The sequence below is a fragment of the Pipistrellus hanaki genome (assembly GCF_964339955.1).
Source record: "Pipistrellus hanaki genome assembly, chromosome: 3".
Classification (NCBI taxonomy): Eukaryota; Metazoa; Chordata; class Mammalia; order Chiroptera; family Vespertilionidae; genus Pipistrellus; species Pipistrellus hanaki.
The window spans coordinates 171246117-171263590 of NC_140505.1; the positions used below are offsets into that span (position 1 = coordinate 171246117).

Sequence of the window (17474 nt, forward strand, 5' to 3'; positions counted from 1 at the left end):
CAATGCAGTGGCTTATTGTTGACCTTATAGGAGGTGTCATAACTAGGAGACTGGAACATAACTTGGTATGCTGGGGCAGATGCATATGTTTTTAAAAGTTAATCTGAGCCGAAACCGGTTTGGCTCAGTGGTAGAGCGTCGGTCTGCGGACTGAAAGGTCCCAGGTTCGATTCCAGTCAAGGGCATGTACATCGGTTGCGGGCACATCCCCAGGTAGGGGGTGTGCACGAGGCAGCTGGTCGATGTTTCTCTCTCATCGACATTTCTAGCTCTCTATCTCTCTCCCTTCCTCTCGGTAAGAAATCAATAAAATATATTAAAAAAAAAAAAGTTAATCTGAAATCTGATACCAGGGGTGGGGATTAAACCTAGTTCCTGTGATGAGAAATGAACATGGAGGGGAGGATCAGAGAGGGAAGTCTGTGGAGGGTAAGTGTCGGGTCCAGTGGCACTCTTCTCATTTTTAGATGGGTCTGGGAAGTGACTGCAATGAGAATAAACTACATTTGCAGAGAGCCACATCCTGGCGGCAGGGGAAACGTGGAGGAAGGCTGAGGCATGGTATGGGATCATCTAAACATCCTCCAGGCCAGTGGAAGTTTGTGTCATAACTCAGTGGGCTCTGGAGAGACCAGGAAGATGGGGAGGAAATCACGAAATCGAGACCTCAAACCTGGATAAATCCATAGTAATGTGTCCAGGGACTCGGAGTCCTGAGCACAGATATTAATTGGGAGGGAGAAACTTGGAAGGAAGCATTTGTTTTCCAAAAACAACAACAAGAGAGCCAGCATTTTGTGAGGGACACTCATTCATGTGCAGAAAGAGGGTGGGAAGGCCTGGCCTTTGGCCCTGAGGAGCCTGGGAAGGTTTGAAATGGTTGCTTTCTCATCTCTGCTTATTACCAAGGTGGCCTTTCTAGACTGTGGTCAATGTCTATGTTTATTTCTCATTCACTTTCATATGTATGAATGGCTACTCCTCTTTATCACCTCTTACGTTCACTGACGCTCCAAGTGCAGCAGAGACAAGGCCAGGGATGGACAAAGGGGAGTAACCAAGTCTATTCTTATCAATGAAGTTATGTTAATCAAGCCACTAAACTAAGAAGAAGTGACATGCCTGGAATGGGGGAAAATCACTTTTATTCAATCTGGCAAAGCTTTTCTCACTATTATTAATAGAGTGAGTAATATCGCAGGGGCCATGCATGCTGTCCCCAGGAGCCTATGAGGACTTTAGCTTTTAAGTCCTTCCCATGCAAGCAGATGCCATTAACTTAGAGCAAGTCATACTTTTGTAGGAAAGTAGGCTCAGAGCTCCCCTCATCTCCAAACCGGGAATAATAAATGTCAGTGAGGGCTGTTGTAAGGAGCAGTGACGATATATTTAGGATGCCTAGCATAGAGGCACGTGCAACACCAAGTAACTGCTATGAGTACTGTTGCTGGTATTACTGTTCATATGCGATGTGTGTTGGGCAGCATGGTTGGCACCAGAGCTGGGCTGCTCCTTCCTGCTATTTCCCCTCACAGCCAACATCTGTAGTGTTGTGGGGAAAAAGGCCCAGTCCCTTAAATCTGCTGAGGAAGCCAGAAGCCCAGACATGGAATCAGTGGAGAGGCGGGAGCAGATGGCCTTTGGTCTCTGTGCTGGGGGATTTCTGTTTCCTATAGCATCGGTCCTTGGGGTGTCCGGGAACATAATGGCTCCATGTGCACGGCCTGCGATGCAGTCACAGGGAAAGCCAGCAGGCCCCACAGCCTAGGGGAGACAGCTTAAAGGCACCCATTTCAAAGGATAGACAGCAGGTGTGACAAGTGTAGACCTCAAGTTCTACTGCTGGCTCTGCCCCCATGAAACTGGGGTTATTTGATTCATATCTTAGCCTATTTCCCCAAACAGGACTTGAGATGGAATACAACCAAAAGCATAAACACAAATGGAGCATTTAAAAGGACACATAAAAAAGAAGTATGTAATTGAGGGGGAAGGAGGGAGGTATAAAGAAGTAATGGTAGTTGAAATAGAATATCAGGGTAGTTAATGCAAGTGAGATAGTTTTCATTCTGAGTTTCCATTAGCTATGGGAGAAAGGACTGTGGCTTATATATCCACCCTGCTCTGTTTTGTCAGAGGAGGCAAACTTTGTCCTGCTGTTAAAACATAATTGTTGGGTAAAAGTCATGAATAATACAAGGGGCATATTTTCAGTAATGAGCTCACATAAGGTTCTGGAATGTTCTTTGTATAACTTTTCTTAATTGGTTCAGATAAAATCTGAGGATGTCAATGTTGAACTGTAGATCAGGGAGGGTTGTACTATGAATAATATGGGTAAATTTTTGATGAGCTAACTTGATTCAACGATAAAGGTTAGAGCAGAAGTACCAATCATACTTTAATTCTCTCCATGAAATCCATATTTTGGAATAGTTTAATCTACTAAATTGCATTTATTAAGGAATAATTCATCTTCCTTTTTCATTAACTGAAAACACATATAACTGCCACTAAGAATTTTCTGAACAGTGTGAAAAAATTGGTGGTACCTTGCTGAACCAGTATGATTCCAGTTAAAAAGCAAAGAAATGACATTTTAGTTAGCCTCAATGGCCCCTTAAGGGGAAAATATTAATTCCATTAAGCTTTGTCAATTATTGGAAGTCATTCTCAGATGCCTATTACTGCCTCGCTGGAAATTCTGAGTTGGTAACTGTGGCTTTTGCAAAAGTTCCACAGGAAGAACCTCCCCCTACTTCATGGTGTCCACCCTGCTTCAGGGACTCGCCCTTGCCAGGATTCAGCACCTCTTGTTTCTATTCAGATTTGAGGCTTGTATTAATCAGGATTCTGAGAAACAGAACCAATATGATTTGATGCACATATATATATATATGATAAAAAAAAATTGATCCAAGTGATTTTGGAAGCTTAAGAAGCCCCAAGGTTTGCAATTGTCAGTCTGGAGATGTAGGAGAGTAAATGGTGTGAGCTCCAATTAAATGCTGGCAGCTCAAGACCCAAGAAGAGCCAATGTTTCAGTTTGAGCCCACAGGCAGTATAAGATCAAGGTCTCAGTTCAGCAGGCAGGCAGGAGGAGCACCCTCTTACTCATGGGAGGGTCAGCCCTTTTGTTCAGTTTAGGTCTTCACCTGATTGGATGAGGCCCACCACATTAGGGAGGACAATCTGCTTTACTCAGTCTACCCATTCAAATGTTCATCCTTTTAAAAAACACCCTCCTGGACACACCCAGAATATCTGGGCACTGCATGTCCCAGTCAAGTTGACATAAAATTAACTATTGCAAGGCTTGTATTTTTTAAAAATAATTCTTTATTTTTTGAAGTATTACTATATGTCCTATTTTCCACCATTGACCCTCCCCCCCCGCCCCCCCAGCCTGTCCCACCCCAGGCCCTCTCCACCCCATTGTCTGTGTCCATAGGTAATGCATATATGCATACAAGGTCCTTGGTTGATTCCTTCCCTCCCACCCACCCTCCCCACCTTGTACTTTCATAGTGGGTTGAATAGTGGCATCCAAAAGGGTATGTCCAAGCCCCAACCCTGAGACTTGTGAATGTGATCTTATTTGAAAAGAGGGTCTTTTCAGACATAATTAGCTAAAGATCTCAAGATGAGGTCACCCTGTACTTAGGGTGTACCCAAATCCAATGGGTCCACCGTAAGAAAATGTAGAAAGAGATTTGGGACACATACAAGGGAGAATTTCATGTGAAGATGGAGGCAGATACGGGAATGATAGAGCCACAAGCCAATAAATGCCTGCGGCCATCAGAAGATGAAAAAGGCAAGGAAACCTTTCTCCTTAGAACCATAGGAGGGAGCACTGCTATGACAACACCTCTATTTTAAACTTGTGCTTTCACAATTGTGACAGAATAAGTTTCTGTTGTTATAAGCCCCGCCTAGTTTGTGATAATTTGTCATGGCAGCCCTAGGAAATGAACACACTTTTCCTCTGGGCAGAAAACAAGAGACAGACAACTCAAGACATGGGTTTTGGTAGGCTTGCTGGTTTGCTCTGTATCCCAAGAATCTACTTTTCATCTTTAAAAAAAATTTTAAATTTATTTTAAAAAATATATATTTTATTGACTTTTTTACAGAGAGGAAGAAAGAGGTTTAGAGAGTTAGAAACATCCATGGGAGAGAAACATTGATTAGCTGCCTCTTGCACACTCCCTACTGGGGGTGTGTCCGCAACCAAGGTACATGCCCTTGACCAGAATCGAACCTGGGACCCTTGAGTCCGCAGGTTTACGCTCTATCCACTGAGTCAAACTGGTCAGGGTTATTTTTCATCTTCTAAGATTACTTGAAATAGGCTTGTTCATTTCTTGATATGGGTTTTGGGGTTGTTTAGAGGAGTCTTTGTGGCAGTTTCTTCCTATATGACCTTAGTGTTTCTATGTCTACTTTGCATATTGTTCCTGGTTTAATGAGATTAGAGAGTCTTGGGAAAGGCTTATCTTAGCATGGATGGTGTACAGAGACCTGGTGTGGCTAAGAAAAACTGCTTATTTATTTTAACAATTATTTTCCCACTTATGCATCTGTTTCCAAAGTAACCATTGTTTGATTAAGGCAAAGTTTCTGTTAAAACAGAAGGGTATCTGTAAAATAAGAATGTTCCCATGTTTTAAAGCTTGACTACATTTTATACTTTAAGAAAAAGGTTGATAAAAAGCATTCCCAACAATATAAAGCAAAATTAAAATAAGAAAAAAAAACTAATAACCAAAGATATGTTGATAAAAAGCTAACTAAATTAATTATTTTAAATATAACAGATGCTTCCTATGAGTTGTGCTCTTTGATAAGCATTATTTTATTTTTATCCTCACAATGACAATATGAGATATGTACTAGCCTTAGCCCATTTTATAGATGAGGAAACTGAGGCTCATAGAGGTTAATAAACTTACTTAAGGCCACATAGCATAAACAGGTTAGACCCAGGACTTGAAGACATTTCTGTCTGGCTCCAAAGTCATGCTTCTACCCTCTCACTTTACCTAAGAATTCATAACTGGGGCTTAAGGTAGCATAGTGTGGAACATTTCTCAAAGTATTTATTGTAGAATAAAAGTGTTTTGTTTGAACAAAAATGCTCAAAATTTTATAATCTTATAAACTCTAGCAAACTTAATTATTACAACTTATCTGACCAATTAAAAGTTCTGAAAAGCCTTGCAGTAAAGAAATGGTTCAATTTTGTTCAATTGTTTCCTGCTGAACACTGATATGATACTAATAGGTATATTAACAGGTAGTCCTGGGAACCAGTGGTCTGCAGAGCATACTTTGGAAGATTCCATCCTAAGTTAAGTAGTCTTGGACTTGGAAAGGTCATACACTTTTTATTTTATTTTATTTTATTTAATATATTTTATTGATTTTCCACAGAGAGGAAGGGAGAGAGATAGAGAGCTAGAAACGTCAATGAGAGAGAAACATCTACCAGCTGCCTTCTGCACACCCCCTGCCAGGGATGTGCCCGCAACCAATGTACATGCCCTTGACCAGAATTGAACCCGGGACCTTTCAGTCCTCAGACTGACACTCCTCCATTGAGCCAAACCGGTTTCGGCGAGGTCACACACTTAAAGAAATTTTTTTTTAATGCCACGGACTAGCTCATTATATTATTTAGCAGCTTTGGATTATAGCTTTCTCATCTATAAAATAAGGAACTTAGATTCTAAATTCTCTGTAATAGCTGTAAAATGTGTGGTCTATGTGTAAGCCAAATGACAATTTGTGAATTTGGAGGGAACTGGGGACAGATAACATTTAAGGTCATTCACTCTGATTGTGTTCAACTAACTAAGAGCAAAAACGTCCTACATCCGCCACCTCTTCAAAGTTGTGCTTTAAATGGGGCAGCACTCTGAGTCTGTGGGTGCCTGTTTCTCATGTGGGGCTGCCCTTTAAACTGCAAGCCTGGTCACATCACTGAGTTCTCTGCACACGCTGGACTGCTCTTTTCCACACTACACCTTACTGTGGAGTCTACATCAAGCTCTCTTAGACTCTGGTCAGAAGGAGAGTACTTTACTCTTTCTTCCAGGGGCTGGACCTTTGCAAATGCGTTAAATATTTGCCTTTGTTCCTAGAATGATCTCCCCACCCTCTCCAGATAGATAATAAACAATCAGGAAGCCCAAATATCACTTCCCTCATAGACCCTTTTTTGTTCATGTAGCTGAACTGATGTCACCGTTACCTACAGTCTGTATTTTTCTTACCTGTTAGTTTTTATTTATTGGGTGCTTTACTCTCGTGTCTCCAGATCTACTATAATTCCCCAAGAATAGAAACTATAGTTTATGTTACCTGTATATTCCCTGTAAACTATAGTATGGTATTACATAAATACTAGATGCTCAATAAATTAGTACAGTGATCAACTGATCGATGCCAAATAATTCTTGTTTCCTCAGCCATAGGATCTTTTTTTTTTCTGCGATCCTCCACATACTAGAAGGGGTTTCAGCTCCATGCAAGATTCACGAACAGAAGAGACACTCCTTTCCCTCCTCACTCTGACCAGCTCCTTCTTTTATCAGGTAGTGACTCAGGGCTATTTTGACAGTTTCCTGAATTGTCCTTGGTGACCAGGAAGTAAGAAGCAGGAGAAATTCCATCAGTTCTCTGAAGGATGGAGAACTTGCAGATCCTGGGTCCTGGGCAGAGGGTCACTGTGCACTGAGCCTTCAAAGTTCCTTCCACGACAGATTCCTTTTATTGTTATTATCAATAACTTTTAAAATGAACCAGAAGTGTTGCTGTTTCCATAAGGTTGGCTTTAGGTGGGGCCTTTCCCCTATTGTCACTGCCTGTTCTCAGGCATTTGTTTTTAATAGAGGCATAGGGTGGGGTTTATATTTGATATTTTTATGGGCTTTTTAGTGCATGCTCTTTGATTGCTATTTAAATCGGCTGGAAAGAGTGCAGAAAACTTTGAATTTTTATTCTTTTTGTTTGTTTGTTTTCTGTAATCCCTCTCATCTTAAAAAAAAATCAGGAAAAATAACTGGTGCCACCTAAGTGTTGCGGTTTGAGTAAGGAACCTGAGATGGCACATGACCATGATCTTAATGTGCAGCCAGGCCTGGGAAGACCATAGTGAAGCTGAGCGTATGAAAATGTAATGGCATTTTCATTAACGGTGAAGCTGGAAACAGAGAAGCTGAAAATGTAATGGAAAATGAATTTGAATTTTTTTATTAAGTTGTTTTTAGACTCATGGTTTAAAAAATATTAAAATAGAAGCAGTAGTTTTCTTTTTCACATCCTCACTCTCATGTCTGTCTGAACTGGGTTAGCGCAGGTCAGGCTGGTGGGTGTCTGGGGCCCAGATACTAGACCCCAGGCTGGTGGACAAAGGGCAAGGGGCAATGGGTAGGCCGACCATTGAATTTATCATCCAAAGTGGGGTGCTTTGAGAATGGAAGAGTTGTTGATAACTATGCTAGGACACATTGTAAACCCGGACCATTGTGAGTAACTGGGACATGGAGTTGGTCCCCACAGTTGCCCAGCTTGGCTGTGGATACTCCTGTGGGTGTGTGAGAAAGGGCTAGAGGAGAGGAGATGTAGAGAGGCAGTCGGCTTCTGGCACTTGGGCTCATGGGTTGAGTTCTCCTTACCCAATAGGAACTGATGTCAGTAATGGTTTTCGAGATAGAATTGTTACATTTTCAGGAATTTTAAGAGCTGGTTGTTATATCATTGGTAGCTTGAAACTGCGTATGGTGGGCATACAGCAGTTCCCCCCCCCCCCACACACACACACAGTTCAACTTTCCGTAGTTTCAGTTATCCACAGTCAACAATTGCAGAGTGTTCTGGGTACTATGATGAAATCTCACAACGTCTTGTTCCATCGAATCTGGGACACGAATTATCCCTTTGTCCTGTGTCTCCAGGCTGTATATACTCCCTGCCCATCAATCACTTAGCCTTCTTGGTTGGCATTATGATAAAATTGTGTGTGTGTGTGTGTGTGTGTGTGTGTGTACATGCATGTGCGTGAGAAAGAGAGAGAGAGAGAGAGAGAGGGCATATTAACATGACTTTTATTAAAGTATCTTATTAAAATTGTTCTATTTTATGATTATTGTTGTTAATCTCTTACAGTGCCTAACATAAATTAAACTTGATCATTGGTATATAGAAAAAACATAGTATACATAGGGTTTGGTACTCTCTGTGGTTTCAGACATCCATTGGGGGTCTTGGAACGTATCCTCTGTGGATATAAGGGAGTGGGGCTACTACATTTATACCATAGAAATCAGCACATATTACAAATTAGCAATCCTGACTTCCTGTTCCCCTATCCAGAGTGGCTGGTGTTTCCCACTTCACAGATGAGAGCACTGAGAAGGGGAACTGGGTACAAAGGCATGATGGGACCATTGACAAAATCTGACCCATGGCTGGGGCAAGGTCCAACCTGTGGGTGTTAAAGGACTGTTAATCAGAGAGGAGCCAGAAAGGATAGTCAGGGACTGTGATACAGAAATAGATTTCCCACCACTACTACTCTGCCTGATTACTCTGCACCAGCCACACTGGCCTCCTTGCTGTTCCTTCAGAAAGCCAACCATGTTTTCATGGGCTGTTTTGCTTGTCCTTCCTCCTGCCTTAGACCTTCTCCAGATACCCACAGAACTCACCCCTTCACCGGGGCCTCAACTCAAATGTCCTCTCCTCAGACAGGCCTCTCAATCATCCTGTGTGAGGCAGCCTCCCTGCCACTCTCCATCCATGTTCTCTTTTTATTTTTTCTCAGCTACCCGGTACTGAGACACATGTTGTATCTTTGTTTGTTGTCTGTATCCTCACTACATTGGCAGCTACACGAGGGCAGGAATTTTGTTTGGCTGCATTGGCAACACCTAGAACAAGGGGCCTGGTGTAGACCAAGCACTATATCAGTATCTGCTAATGAATGAAAGAATGGATCACACACAGCAGACCTAATCCACTGTTGGTAGCTTGCTGGAGGGTGATGCTGAGATGGGTTCTGAGACTCCATCCAAGGGCATTAGGAAGGAAAGCTGTGATCCCTTAGGGGTGCTGCAAGGCGGGCAATGGCAGCATAGTGTGTATATGTCCCATAATAGCCATCCCTAATCTGGGTCCTCAATAGTCCCTCCCTTTGGTTACCAAAGAACATGTAGGAAGAGTCTAATTGTACCCAGAGTGGGGCTTGGTTGTGTATAATGCTTTCTAACCATTTGGAGGTTCACATTTTTCATCTCTCCATTCATCCATCCACCCAATGAATATTTATTGACTATCACGCTGCATGAGATACTTCGCTGAGGGCTGGTGATTCAGTGGTGACTACAGCTGGCCATGGTCCCATGTGGCTTTGGTGTGTTGAGGATTCGGAAGTTAGTTGGTTGTGAGCTGGGAGGCACCTGCAGAAGTAAACGAAGGGGGTGAATAGAGAGCCAATTGGAGGAACTAATTTAGATGGCCGTGGGGGCAGAGTGAAGGATGGTGCCATTTGAGCTGAAATTTGAGGATTGGGTAGGAGTTTGCCAGGTGGGGAGGACAGGTGAAGTTTCCCAGAAAAGGAAAGGACCTGTCCTGCAGCCGAAAGTGAGAAAACCCCGGCCTGTGTGGGGAACTGGGAGGAGGCCCATGTGCCAGTGTGTGTGAGGCCCAGAGGTTGTGACCAGAGGGGCTGAGGCTCTGGTGGAGACAGGAGGCACGGTTTGTAGGGGCGTAGTCAGCCGTGTAAATTGTTTGGATTTTATCCCACATTTTAAAAGTCAGCAAACATTCATTCATGTATACAAGACATACTTAAACAGAATTAAAAATCACAAATGAGTATGGAGTTAGACATTGGAAAATGTGCATTTTGTAAATATATTACTGCCTACATTCATCATTTCTACATTCAGCAAGAAATTGACCTGTAAGCATAGGTTGGGATGAAGACACTGAGCAGCTTCTGCTCTTAATGTGTGCAGAGTCTGCCTTTGGGCTCTGGAATGCCGCTGAACTTAGCAGCTCTTGGTGCTGTTTACATTTTGATTGGTGAATGACTTAGCACTCCCTCTTAAGGGTCAATGTGCTTATTTGCGTGGAACTTCTCTGGTCCAGTTCTGTGTGTGCTTGCATGTGAGTGTGCATCCCTCCCTCTGCCTTCTCAGGCAACAATGGGGACAATAGTGCACAAATTTTGCTGCATCTTTAGCTTCTCTTCTTTATAACTTCTCTACTTCACAAGCTTCCACCCTTGTCCGGCTAGTGGCTTGTGGTGCCACCTTCCAATTATTGGCTTCTCTGTGCATCTGAGCCTTTTGGTATTAAAGGTGAGTAGGTGGGTGTGATGGTAATCTTTAGCCTCTCAAAATAAGTGAGATGCTGCGGATAATAACAGGTTAACCCTCCATTATCCAGGGATTGGAGGGGCAGAGGAAAGCACAAATAAATTCAAAGGGACAGATAATCTGAATTAATGTCTGTTGGGCTGTGGGGTGTAAGTAGCACACATGCGCACAGCTGGGCTCACGCTCCATCTTTCTTTCTGGCCTGCGTTCTTACTCCTGACTTTTCCTACCAGTTGCAGAGAGATACTCTCTTAGGTCACTGTAGATAAGTGATTTGTGGATAATCAAGATTGCATTGTTTATATCAAATGTTATTATACCTCTTTCTTGATCTTTGGGGATGATTAGATCTGCAAATGTTTGTGTGACATTGGGCATGTTAGTAAAATTTTCTGTGCCTCAGTTTCTTAATCTGTAAAACAGGAACAGTAATATGCATATGTTCATGACAGACATCACTATAGCCTTGGTTCCTCACATCCAAGGAAGGGACATGATTCCAACATAGAATTAAAACAAATCAGGCCTCAGACCACACTGTTGTGCCCCACTGAAAGGGAGACGGAGCAAGACAAGGGGAAAAAAGAAGTAAGAAGAGAAGAAATCTCTGCAAACCTCTTAGACTGTGACAATGAAGCCAAAGCAAGCTTTTATGAGAACCACATTTGGACCCTGGAATAAAAAATAGGAGCGACATACTTTAAAAATTATTTATGATTTTAAGCACATGAAAGGCGTATCGTGTACCCAGGGAGGGCATAATGGGGAACAGCTGGCTAACATGTGTCTTGCCTTTTCTGAGGATGTTCATAATTCTCTGATGTTCAAGAATAACAGTAATAACGATGCTGCTGCTGATTGTATTAATAATAATAAAGAGGATCGGATGCCTTTCGTGGATCCTGCTGAACACAAGAGAAGAGCCTGAGTTGTTGGTTTTGGTGGGGACTGAATGGGTGCTCCAGTCTGCTTCCTTCTCAGGAAATCAGGGGATCTTAGAGCCCTTCTAAAGATAAAAGGTTTAAGGAAAGAACCTGTATGGGGGGATTTAGGAAACCTGGGTTTGAGGCCTGGTTTCACCATGAACTCTGGCAATTCCCTACCCCTCAGAGTCTCAGTTTTCCCATCTGTAAAATAGCAATGCTAACACTACTTGACAGGCACACCTTGCAGAGTTTTGTGGGCCCCAATGAAATGGTGCCTGTAGAAGGGCAGGATACATTGTAAAGCATTCTGTATATGGAAAGTGTCATCATCATCTTTGTACTTCTTCAGCACTTGGTACAATCAACCACCAAGCTCAGTGCCTGGCACCTAGGAAGTGGCTAGAAACATTTGTGCTGTGAATGACTGTGTCTTTTTCATGAAGTGTTTGAAGCTGTAGAACATTAGACTTGGACAATATTTGAACAGCCAATGCATCAGTCCTCTCTGTTATGCTTTTTTTGGGTGAGTCTGGAGTGGTGCTCAATCTCAGGTTTGTTACCCTCTCTACTGAGTATGGATCTAAGTACTCTACCCAATGCCCTGGCAATGATGAGATTTTTCCATTCTGGCTGGTAGGAATAGGTTTCATTCACAACTCTTTCAGTCTCAGGTAGTTTTCTTATGCCTATACTGCCAAATAGTCAGGGGGAACTTCTGCAGATCTCTTGGGTTGTTTGTGAAGCTTTCTCTCTCGGGAACTCTAGTTGCCTTGCTTTCCCCAGATGTATAGTTTGTCTCTGTAGCTCAGGGAGTTTGCTGGCCTCCACCTATTTCCCCTTTCTGCCAGCAGTGAACTGGAGCAATCATATCTTGTTTGTTTCCTTTCAGGAACTTCTGATGTCCAATATCTGTCAAACTGTTGTACTATTCTATTCAAGCTGCTATAACTACATACCTGGTGGCTTATACACAGAGATTTTTTTTCTCCCCCTCACAGTGTTGGAGGTTGGAAGTCTGAAACCAGTGTGCTAGCATGGTCCGAAGGGCCCTCTGTCTGGTTTATAGCTGATGCCTTCTTGCTGTGTCCTTCCATAGTCGAAGGACTAGGGAGTTCAATGGGGTCTTTTTATTTTTTTAAAGAACATTAATCCCATCCATGAGGGCTTCATTCTGGTTATGTACTCACCTCCCGAAGATTTCATTTCCTAATACCATCACTATGGGGACTAAAATTTCAAGATATTTCTTGGGGGATAGAGGGGGTGGACATTTAAATTGCAGAAACTACGATTCCATGATTTTTGTCTGAATGTTTTGGTTGTTTCAGGCATGGTAAATCTGGTCCCTGTTACTCCATCACTTTGGGGAGTGTGAGAAGTAGAAGTCTCCTAGTCTTCTCTTTAGAGATGAAGAACCTGAGAGGGACTTGCCCCAAGTAACACAGCTAGATTGTGTCAGCAAGGGCCAGGATGTTCACTCAATAGATATTTTTGTGTTCCTCCTACACACCAAGCACACAGACTGTGGTCCTTCCTTTCTCTAGAAGTCCATAGTCCATTGGGGAGACAGATAGGTGAACCAAGACTAAGAGAAGTGGATGACAAATTTTATGACACAGGTGTTTGTTCACAGGGTACTAAGGAAGCATGGCAGAAAGTGAGGGACCAAGAAATGTTTCCTGGAAAAGTTGACACTTGAACCTAGTGGTGAAGGAGAAGGAGAGTAATCCAGGTAGAAAAGGAGGGGAGAAGTTCCAGGAGCAGATGCAACATGTGCAAAGACCCAGTGGAGTAGGAAGCCAAGCCTAGTGTCCATGGTATTGTACCACGGGGCCACTCACCTATGTGTTATTGTGGTTATATGTCTAGCTCCATCTTCCCCAAATCCCTTAAGTCTGGGAAATGTCTTTCTGATATAAGTCAGCATGGTGTTTCAGCCGAGGCATGTTTATGTAGGTTTTTTTTTCAGATGTTACCTTGAGGTTTCTGGTGGGACACTGGCCTTTTACACCTTCTACATTTTGCCCTAAGGCAGACAATATTATTCTCAGTGATTTGGAGCACAACTCCATCAAAAACAGTCAACATTTGTACTGGTCCCATTCCTGGTCCCTTTAAAGACATATGACAGGTGCCCACACCTTTTAGCCTTTTTCTCTAAGAGAGTTCTTCCAGATACACTGCCAAGATGAGGGTCAAGGACTGCTTATAGGTTCTTAGCTACCCTTATGCCAGAACTGGGCCATGAGACAATTGCTGGGTTATTATTCTAAAATGACTGAATACAGGCATTCCTGGCCTTGTGGGGGCTGGGCTCCTGAGTGCTTTTGCGGTCAATGAGGACAGGAAGGAAGCCTTTCAGCCAGACACAGGTTTTAGGCTTTAGACTTTTTTCCTCCAGCCTGACTTATTTCTATCAAGATCTCTTACAGTTTGGATGTCTTGTCCCCATCTTGGGCTCCTTCTGTGGCAGCAACTGGTGTAATCAATGCTGGTTCCCCAGAGATTTATCATTCATTTATGCAAAGATAGGGAATAGTTTGAACAATATCCTTCCTGCCTTTAAGGAGATTATGGTTTGGTGGGGCAGCTGGACATTAATCAAATAATCATCAAATAAATGTAAAGTTACAACTGTGATAAGTACTACAAAGGAGAGGCACTTTGTAGTACTTATCATATGAAATACGATGTGGAGCCTTCTAGAGAATCCCATGGGCTTTGTTAACAATTTTTGTCTTTATCGTAAGAGCAATGGGTAATTGTTGAAGACTTTTTCCCAGGCAGGTGACATAATCAGATTGTTGCTTCAGAAACATCACTCTGGCTCCAATATGGGGAATGATTTAGAGGTGAACAACAGAGTTTCCAGGATAAAATACAGATGCCTAGTTACATTCAAATTTTGGATATATAATGAATACTTTTTTTTTTTTTTTAGTATAAATATGTCCCAATATGCTTTACAATACTTGTGCTAAAAATTATTGTTGTCCAGTTGGTGTGGCTCAGCCGTTGAGTGTTAAACTATGAACCAGGAGGCCATGGTTGGAGTACATGCCGGGGTTGTGAGCTCGGTCCTCAGTGTGGGGGGCATGCAGGAGGCAGCTGATCAAGGATTCTCTCTCTCCTTCCTTTTCCTCTCTGAAATCAATAAAAATATATTAAAAAGTTATTTTCTTATGTAAGTATAATTTTAAAGTGTAAGTATGTCCCAAATATGGCTTGGAATATACTTACACTAAAAAAGATTTTTTGTTTATTTGAAATTCAAATTTAACTGGACATCTTACATTTAAAAAATATATTTTTATTGATTTCAGAGAGGAAAGGAGAGGGATAAAATGATATAAATATCAATGATGAGAGAAAATCATCAATTGGCTGCCTCCTGTATGCCCCCACTGGGTACTGAGCCTGCAACTTGGGCATATATCCCAAGCAAGAATCAAATCATGACCTCCTGGTTTATAGGTGAATGCTCAACCACTGAGCCACACCCAGCCAAGCTGGACATCTTATATTTTTATTTGTTATATCTAACAACTCTAAGCAAGAGAAGATATGGGGAGACTGGTTCTTACTGTAGTTGAAGGCTCTTTAGACTAAGAAACTAGAGGTGGAAATAGAAAGAAGTGGACAAAGAAGAAATACCCTTGGTGAGTCCAAGTCTGTCATTCCAAGGCCATCTGGAAGACAGAGTCCACCAGCTTCCCTTCTGCTCTGAAACCTTAGTTTCCATACACACGCCATTTAAAGGCATATGTTTAGGGGTATGATTAACATATCATGGCAGTCTCAGTGCAGGGCCCGGGCCAGGTCAGAACCTGCCCTAAATGTCCTATGTGACATGTGCTGGGACAGTGTAAGGAGGTCATCTTTTTGAATGTTGTTTTCCCACAATAACTCATGTTTTAGCAAATGAAGCAGGAGAGTAAAGCAGTTAAAACACAGGCTTTGCTGGGAGTTCAAATGTTCCAGCAATTATTATCTGGCTCATACTATATTTGACTGAGATACTTAACTCCTCTTGGCTTTTCAACATATCTTTCAGATTAATGCTAATGTATATCAAGAGCCAGCCACACAAGAGATGCTTACTAAATGGTATGTGCTCTAGAAATAAACAATTGTTTCCTAAATCTGGCTCATTCTTCTACTTCCTAAACAACTTCACTCTGGTTTTGTCATTGATCAGACCCTCACTGACTTCCCATGGCCTTGTGTAATAGGGTCTCAACCCCCTGTTCTCTGATGGGCACTGGCACTATGTCCCTGTCAGAACCTCATGCTCCAAAGAAACCAGGGCATTTAACCCTTTTTAAACCCAACTTGAACTTTCCTACTTTTTTTTTTTGCCTGGAATATCTGCCTATATTTGTTCAATTAAAAGTGTTTATAAGGTCATGCTAATAGAAATATGGACAAGTAAGCTAAAGTATGTGAAGAAAATAAAATAAATGGCCATTACTAGGGAAATGACTAAAAAAATAGGATTTATATTTACTGTGTAATATTCATTAAGGCACCTCTTCATGAACTGATCTGGAAAGATATATATTTGTGAACTATTGCTAATTATAGAAGATGTGAAATAAAATCACAGTTTAGAACAAGATGTAATACAGTCATATGGTTTGTGTTTGTTTACTATTACTGTGTTAATTTTATAACAGAAATTAAATCAAAATGCATAGAAAAAATATTAGAAGAAATGAACTGTGGTTATGTTTCAATTGTTAAACAGGGGTGGTTCTTTCCATCCCTAACTTATCATAATTTTATTATTAAAGAACAAAATGATAACAGAAGAGGGTTACCTTTCTGTTAAAGCCCAATAGAGATACCACTCCCTCTATGAAACATTCTTCTGATTTCTCAACTGGATGTGCTGTCTCCTTCCTTTGAACCCTCAAAGCATTTTGCATGACTTTTGTGGCTTTTATCTCTGTCTATCTTATATGTATTCTGTACATGTTTTACTGCCTGTCTAGATTTAAGCAATTTGAGGATATCACTAGAGAAAAGAAGACCAGCTTTCAAGTCAGAAGATCTGGATTTTGGCTCTTGTTCCAATTATCCATTGCAGCATGACGAATTAGCCCAAACTTAGTAACTTAAAACACACTCATTTTACTCTATCTTATAAGTTTTGGGTCAGAAACTTGAGCAGACCTGGGTCACTCAAGACCTGGGTTGACTGAGGTCACTTGGTGGTATTTAGCTTGGGGTTGAGCTGGACAGGAGGGTCCTAAAAGGCTTCACTCACATGCCTGATGCTTAGAGGGCAGCCAGGATGCTGAGCTCAGCCAAGTTCTTTCCCTTTCTGAGACCTCTCAGCACCTCTCTGCAGACTTCCTCCAGGCGGCCAAGGCCTTTGAGAGACCAAGGCAGAGCTGCCCATCTACCTGAAAGATGAAAATGGCATTGTGTCACTTCTGCTGTACTCGTCAAACAGCCACAGAGCCCACCCAAGCTTAAGAGAGTGGGAACAGAGATGCCACCTTTTGAAAGGAGAATTTGTGCAAAAAAAAAAAAAAAAATTGTGGCCATCATTCATCGCATTATGTCTCAGTGACTATAACTGTAAGTTAGAAAGACTAAAAGTTGTAATGCATGCAAAAGCATTATGTGCATTATAAAAAGCTATGTGAACTATGAATATTAATGCTTATCTTGGCACTAATCTATGCCGTACTCAAAGCAGATACTTATTAGATGTTTATTACTTTGAGAGCAGACTCATTTCTCAAATAGTTCCTAAGAGGAACAAACAAAGTGATGCTATGTGATCACATAGGGGCATAGTGTAGTTGTGGAGTAGACTTTGGACTAGGTTGACATGAGTTAAATCCAAGCTGTCACCCAATAACTGCCTGTGTGATCTTTGCTGACTCATCTCACATTTCTGAGCCTTAATTTTTTTCATTATAATATGAGATTAATATTGTCTATCTAACTGGGTTGCTATGTGCATTGAAGCTTCAGGATGGTGACTGTCATATAGTAGGTTTTCCATTTCTCTTATGGTTCTATAACAAAGTCATGTAGAAAGTTTGGACTCCTCACTCATTTGTTTATGTTGGTCACCTCTACTTATACAAATAATTAGAGGGAGTAGAGAGCTTATATCCTTGTGAAAGCAATAGGGAAAGGGAAG

The 17474-nt window shown here is 41.7% G+C and overlaps 1 protein-coding gene across 1 annotated transcript in view; it reads left to right on the plus strand.

Annotated features, from left to right (window-relative positions):
* The window catches only part of ANO2 (anoctamin 2), a 277160-nt gene that overhangs the window by 60799 nt on the left and 198887 nt on the right, over nucleotides 1–17474 (plus strand). The gene's annotated exons all lie outside the window — the stretch shown is intronic.